At 36.6% G+C, this 8,099-nt stretch overlaps 1 protein-coding gene across 2 annotated transcripts in view; it reads right to left on the minus strand.

Annotated features, from left to right (window-relative positions):
* NR6A1 (nuclear receptor subfamily 6 group A member 1) overlaps window positions 1-8,099 on the minus strand; it is a 184,795-nt gene that overhangs the window by 176,084 nt on the left and 612 nt on the right. The window lies entirely within an intron of this gene.

The following is an 8,099-nucleotide window of genomic DNA, read 5'->3' on the forward strand; positions in this document are numbered from 1 at the left end:
CTCCGAGGGGAGGGGCACCTCCGGCCGGTCGGCGGGGGCGTGTGCGGTTTTTTTTGGATGGGGGGGGGGGGGAGACCTGCTTGGGGCAGCCAAAACCCTGGAGCCGGCCCTGCTACACAATTGCTTAAAATAACTACTGAAGAGTATATTATCCAACTGATGCAACAATTCATGGAGACAGAATCCTGTTACTCAAATTGAAATCAACCTGGACCCTGGAGTTAGCACTTCCACATTTCTGGAAGTCACCACTGTACTTCCAAGAGATGCAAATGATCAGGGGCTTGGTTTAATATTTCAAGGAGAAAATAAGGGTTCATATAATGACTGAATTAGATAAAGTTTAAATTTTGGTAATAGAAGGTTTGTTTTAAAAGTCAAAATTCATGTGTTTCAGTCAGGGCTGTCAAGTGATTAAAAAAATTAATCTCAATTAATCACAGTGTTAAACAATAATAGGATGTTTTCTACATTTTCAAATATATCGATTTCAATTACAACACTGAATACGAAGTGTACAATGATTAGTTTATATTTAATTTTGATTACAAGTATTTGCACTGTAAAAAACAAAATAGTATTTTTCATTTCACCTAATACAAGTATTGTAGTGCAATCTCTTTAACATGAAAGTTGAACTTACAAATGCAAGTTCACTCAGTCTTACTTCTTGTTCAGCCAATCGCTCAGACAAACAACTTTGGTTACATTTGCAGGAGATAATGCTGCCCGCTTCTTGTTCACAAGGTCACCTGGAAGTGAGAACAGGCGTTCTCATGGCACTGTTGTACCCAGCGTTGCAAGATATTTACGTGCCAGATGCATTAAAGATTTATATGTCCCTCCATGCCTCAACTACCATTCCAGGCGACATGCGTCCATGCTGATGAGGGTTCTGCTCAATAACAATCCAAAGCAGTGTGGACTGACGCATGTTCATTTTCATTATCTGGGTCAAGTGCCACCAGCAGAAGGTTGATTTTCTTTTTTGGTGGTTCGGGTTCTGTAGTTTCTGCATCAGAGTGTTGCTCTTTTAAGACTTCTGAAAGCATGCTCCTCCGTACCTTGTCCTTCTCAGATTTTGGAAGGCACTTCAGATTCTTAACCCTTGGGTTGAGTGCTGTAGCTATCTGTAGAAATCTCACATTGGTACCTTCTTTGTGTTTTGTCAAATCTGCAGTGGAAGTGTTCTTAAAACGAACATGTGTTGGGTCATAATCCAAGAATGCTATAAACATAAAATATACGGCAGAATGCCGGTAAAACAGAACAAGCGACATACACTTCTTCCCCAAGGAGTTCAGTCACAAACTTAATCAATGCTTTTTTTTTTTTTTTTTAAACAAGTGTCATCAGCATGGAAGCATGTCCTCTGGAATGGTGGCTGAAGCATGAAAGGGCATACGATTGTTTAGCATATCTGGCACGTAAATACCTTGCAATGCTGGCTACAAAAGTGCCATGCAAATGCCTGTTCTCACTTTCTGTTGACACTGTAAATAAGAAGAGGGCCTGTAAATGTAAACAAACTTGGAGACTGGAGGTATACCTACCTCATAGAACTGGAAGGGTCCCCGAAAGGTCATCAAGTCCAGCCCCCTGCCCTCACTAGCAGGACCAAGTACTGATTTTTGCCCCAGATCCCTAAATGGCCCCCTCAAGGACTGAACTCACAACCCTGGGTTTAGCAGGCCAATGCTCAAACCACTGAGCTATCCCTCCCCCATTGGAGGAACAAGAAGTAGGACTGAGTGGACTTGTAGGCTCTGAAGTTTTACTTTTTTTGTTACGTAACTGCACTCAAAAACAAAACATCTACATTTGTAAATTGCACTTTGAAAACAAAGATTGCACTACAGTACTTGTACGAGGTGAACTGAAAAATACTCTATCATTTTTACAGTGCAAATATTTGTAATCAAAAATATATACTTTGATTTCAATTACAACACAATTAACTGTGATTAATCGACAGCCCTACTTTCAATTTATGTAATCATCAATGTACAGATCCTGCAAACTTAGTTATACAAGTAGTCCCAATTCAGTCTGCAGCAATACCAGCTGAATAAGGTATAATAAGAAGTGAGTTTGCAAGATCAAGCCCTATCAGTAAATTAAGGATTCAGGAACCAAAGCAGGCGTCAAGGGTTATTCTCAGTCCAAAATCCTAAGCACCTAAATCCTTAGCCCTGTAAATGAAAAATATCCTTATTTTCAGCAAACAAAATGTTATTCTGTTGCAAATCAGTAACGCACAAAAACTAGAGTTAGATCACTACACTTCTTACAGATAAATTAAATCAAGGACACTGCATTACTTTTTTTAGAAGTCATTTGATACTACATCAAATGAAGCTACCCATGGACAAGAGTCCCTACTTGGAAGCTTTCCCTAACTCATACATTTCACAGAAAGTCTATGCACTTAATGCTTTTAACTACTTTTAACTTTCTGCAATATTATTCAAGTCACCCAATTAACTAATTCAAATGTTAAGATGCAATTTTGTACAACAAAATTAGTAAGTCTGTTACTAAACCCCAAATATGAAAAAAAACAAAAAAAAATCATGAGCCCCTACCCCCAATCACAAGATTGGCTTAAACAAGAGATTTTTAGAAAATAATAAAGTTTGGGTTCCTGAGCATTTTAGGGGGAACTCCAGTCATATATTCAACTTTTCACTGCACCATGAAGGTTAGAATTTTTTTTTTTTTTTTAAAGAAAGTTTAGAGCCTCATGTAATCACTTAGCTCCATGAATGGCAGTTTTAAAGAACACAAATATCACAAGAATTACAATAAAGTTGTGAACTCAGGAAACTGTCACTTGAAACACGAAATACAAACTCAATGGAACTTAGCAAAAACCTCCACAATTAAAAAAACCACGGTGCTGAGCATTTTTTCCAATGTTGGCGATATTACACCTGCCAGCTGATCAATTGACAGTGTATAAGGAATGCCTCACACTAACCTGAATACAATCTCAGCCTCCAAGACAAATATATACTACTACTGCCATCTGCGGTTTCTTCTTGAACAGCTTCTGTGATTCAATGTAACAGGAGAGTTTGTTGTGATTAGGTCCCAAGGGCTGGGCAATTCCAGGATATATTTACAAGATATTTTAAAATACTCCATGTACACTCTACAAGATAAACTTACTAAGAAAAGTGCACCACAGCAACTCATCCTCAGTCTGACACAAGAAAATTGGTCTGTTTTTCAGCATATTTAAGGAGGAAAAGGGTCTACATAGTCAACTTAAGGTGCCCATCTCTCTACAAAATGAATATTGATACGAAGCATTAAGCGATACATTTCTAGTTAAGCAACTATGAGTCCACCATTTCTATAGAAATAAATAGTTGAGATTTTCAAAGGTGTCTAAGGGAGTTAGGTGTTCAACTTGCATTGAATTTCAACAGAACTAAGGCATGCCACCTTTTCAAATCCCAGCCTAACTTCCTGGAGATTCTGAAATTTAAGAATATTTCCAAGACAATTCTATGGTCAACAATATATTGTTTTCACATCAGGCAAGGGATGAGAATTATTTACAGAGTGGGGGAAATTAAAGCTCTTGATTCTACCTAACCAGTCAGCAGCACATTTTTCTTTTAAAAAGCATCACTGGCAGTCATTTCTTCATTAAAAAACTCTGAAATTCTCTCATTTGGATAACTGAAAATATTAAGATTGAAGACCAATCTGACAGGGTTTCCCCCCTAACTAATTTCTCTCCTCAATTAACTTTCCAAAGTGATAACCACTGTAGCTTAAGGGCTCAAAAGAAGGATCAAAAGGCTAGTTTAATACAGCTGCAGGGAAAGAATGCATTTGGCTCACCAGCAACCATCTGATGAAACCCTGAGCCTGTCTTTTATGTAAATGCCTGTTAATTAGAATGACCAGATTACACTGCTAAAGGCTTTATTTAAATAATCAGTTTATCAACAGGATAAACTCTGTTCTCATTCTTGGTGAATGCTGTTATGATGTAAACCAGAAAGTCATTTATAACGACAAACACTCACGTGGTTAAGGCATTTAATAACAATTCAGAAATTTACATTGTGCATCCACACAAAATAGCATTTTAAGAAAATCCATAAATGCATTTTGAAGATGAAGTTACTTCCCTATCATTAAGAAAGTATAACTGAAAGTTTTCCCTCATTTTCTCATCACCTTGCAACTTTGAAGCACTTCATCGGATAACAATACAAGGTTTTTCAAACTATGCAGTTAGTTTCAGATACTGCTGACATTGTACCTCTGCTGAATGTACACTGCTACCTTCATTTATTGGTATATTCATTCATAGAAGACACTTAATCATTTTCTTGATTACAGTATAAAAAAAATCAGGAATTTCAACTTAATTGATCAGGGAAAATACTGTCCATTTTTATATCCTCAAATCAAATTATATGAGTGTTAAATATTGTCTAATGACTAGTAATAACTTAGATGTTTCTCATACCATTCCCAGCTTTCACTCCACTGTTCTGTTATTGGGTCTGCTTTCTCAAAAAAAGAGACCCACCCACATTCAACAAGCAAATCTGATCTGTTTAAAACAACATAGTAACTTTTGTTTATTCAGAGGCAGTGAAGATAGCATTGCCACTGTACAACTCACCAGCTTCATTTTTTTTTTTTCAAACTTCAAAGAAAAGTTGTAGAGCAAGTAAATTAAGATCTTACTACACCGCAACAAATTCGTCTGTTTATTTAATGCTTTCTCTCAGATGCAAAATAGTCAATAGCCGAGAAGTTGCAAAAAGAATGTCTTTGTGTATATGTAATGAAGTTTCCAGGAAAGCTATGGAACTACAAAATAAACTGTCATTGAAAATCCTGCACACACACATTCACTAGTCTCCTTTCTTCCCACTCTAAGCATCATTCAAATAAGAAGTTTGTCTGTCAACAAATTCCTTGAATTTTTGTTTTATTCAAAATGTGACAATTTTCTAATATATAAATACATCTGTTTTAGAACTATAATCAAGAAGTAAAGGTCTTTAGAGGTCTTATTCACACTACAATGGATAGTGTTCAGAAACCATTTAAAAACCGTTTTGAAATAAATTTCAGCTAGCACATTTTGTGATTAGTACAGGCAGGGCATAATGGTTTTCACAAACTGTTTTAATTATATTATACATTGTCTTCACTCAGGGGCAAACAATGCTAGTTGAAATCATTTTTTTTTTTTAAATGGTTTTTAGAAGTGGTTTTTCAACAGCCTTTTTTTATTAGTTCAGAAGGAATCCATGCCACAATATAATGCCCTAAACCAATTTTCTAAAATCAGTTGTAATCATAAAGGTATTGGTCAAAGTCCTGTATGATTGTTAAGTTCTCTTATATAGTTATGTTCTGGCACTTAAACAAGTTGTGAAGATAAACGAATTTTACCTATGTTTCTCTACTCAGTTTTACAACGGTAAGAACATGTTCTCTAAAGGGTAAGAAAAAAAATCGCCATCTGTCTTAAGTTTTGAAATATGCAAAATACTCTAAAGAGTTGTAACTTTAATTGCTTAACTGAAGTTATACAACTGCACATCCATATGCTAACAAGGCTTTACTCATGAAAAATGTTAATTAAATTATGATGCAAGTTTTTATAGGTTACCACAGTAACAAACTACGTAAAGAGTTTATTTCTCTAAACATGCCAAAGCCACCAATAATGCAATCCTATTTAAATATTCTTAGTATTTCACCAAGTATGAAATATTAGAAAACAACCGTAAATTTCTAGATTCTGTTTTTGTAGAAAATGCAATTAAAACAATCAAAATATTGTACCTCAAGGAATTAATCAAGCTAAGAGTGATATCAATCTTTATTAGGAAATAAAATATTCAGATTATCAATATTTTCAATATTGTTTAGTGATATTTTTCAGTTTACAAAGTGACAAGTCAATAATCTCCTCCTCCTCCCACTCCTGCTGTAGGATTTAGAAAGACTGAAGGTCAAGCAATGTCTCAATACTATGCCAGCATTTCACATTTTATTGCAAGAAAAAAAAGTAATAGATTGTTATATCATCCATTCAAAACACTTCTAATATGGTAAGCTCACTAGCTGTGGCTGCAGTTAAGAAGACTACTACACTTGAATTGTTTAAGGATCAGAATTGCTTATTTAACTATTTTAGTAGTCTGTAATAAACAAGGTTATTCAAAATGTGCATTGCTTAAGGGCAAAAATTTGTTCATGGGAAAGACATTTTGAACACTGTTGTGCTACTGAGGATGCACACATACAGCAATAGACATTTCCCAAAACAGAATCAAAAAGTTAACTCTAATATAGAGAAGTGGCAAAATATTAAAGGTGTAATAATATATATTTGACTCAATCCAGTATTTCCTTAAGAGGAAGATTTGTTTTTAGCAGTTTTAAGAAGAGGTACTCTATTTAAAATCCCACTGAATTGTTTTAAAAACTTACTGTTACAAATAACACCTATATTACTATTACAAAAATCAGAGAAAACGGTTTCTTTTTTAAATTATTTTCTTTGTGCATTTTACTGCAATGTGTGTCTGGTTAGTATCAACTGTTTCCTCTGTATAGTCAGCTTCTCTTATTTGTGTGGGTCCTTCACAGACACAGGGAAGATATACTTTCTTTTAAAAACAAATTTAATTGCAAACCACAAAAATTGGTAGGGGAATTCAGATGCAGGTTTGGTACCTGCTACTTTTAGCTGTTTTTTAAACTGAATAGATTTCAAGTTGAAGGAGTTAGAATATTTTCTAACAAGTCTTTCTTCAAAAAAAAAAATGAATATTGGAAATTGAACAATGTCCAAAACTGTGCCTTTGAAAGTCAAAAGATGAACAGCATAGACGGGAAGAAAAGGCATCCAATATGCTCAAAGAACAATTCCATGCAGCCTAGAAATTCAGAAATGTCGAAGGAGAAATTTTTGAACCAGACCAGCTTCAGCATATAGAGAGGTACAGTAGAAGATGAACACACACATACAAAAACACTATTTTATCCCTTTAAGAGGGATAAAAACAATCAGAGAGGTTTGCCAAAAGTGAAATTGTGAAACATTTCAGGATTTATAAAATTGTTTCCTCTTTTGCATTTTTAGGTAATATACATTACACTCCTACCCCTTCAGTATGGTTTAGAAACAGCTGCATAAAACCAATTGACTTATTTTTGGAGGGAATTAATATCTAGACATTCTTCTTCATCAGAGAAGAAAGTCAGTAAACTTCACCCACATTTCTACAAGTCACAATGTTCCATGAACTTTACTGATTTGAGTTACCTAACCAAGTTATTATCTTTAAAAAGGTCACCAAGATTAGTATCTCTTGTTAAACTCCAGTTTGAGTGGTATTACAACCTGACAGTGATAATAGACCTCTGTATACAAGGAAACTTGTTGCAAAATAAGCCACAAGGAATTTTGCCAGGCAAGAATTGAGCCCACGTGCAGAAAGAGCCCACGATTTTTGCATTTGTTACTACAGGTTTCTTTGTCAACTTTCACATAACAATATAAGGTTGCATTTGTATAGAGTTTATTGATTCACGGTTTAACAAGAGGGAACACCACTGAACTCTACAGTTATAAAATATTCAAATACTATTTACACGTGAGATTGATCACTGACATCTCAAGCTGGTTCTGGCCGGGGGAGGAAGTAGCAGGAGGAAGCATTCAAAGAGAACTGGGAATGTGGTTAGGAGTCAAAATCACCATTATTGGTGTTCTTTAAATCCCAGCGCTGAATGACGGGTACAAAGGCTTAGGGAGCGAATGCAACTGACATATAACGAGCCAGGCTCGGCGGGCGGCGCCCCGAGTCCCTGGCAAACAGAGTCACCGGGAGCTGGGGAGCCCCCCAAGCCCCCCAGCCCAGGCAGCCCCCCACCCCCGCGCTGCGCCCCGCTGCTGCTTCCCAGGCGGGGGGGGGGCTCCGCCCTGCCCAAGCGCCCCGCGGCAGAGCCCCGCCAGGCGGACACAGCCCGGCCCCCCCCCAAGTTCAAAAGTTCAACCCCCGCCCCCCCCCAACAAAGGCCACGGAGCCATAACCCCCCCCCAT

This window comes from Trachemys scripta, chromosome 17 (genome assembly GCF_013100865.1).
Source record: "Trachemys scripta elegans isolate TJP31775 chromosome 17, CAS_Tse_1.0, whole genome shotgun sequence".
Classification (NCBI taxonomy): Eukaryota; Metazoa; Chordata; order Testudines; family Emydidae; genus Trachemys; species Trachemys scripta.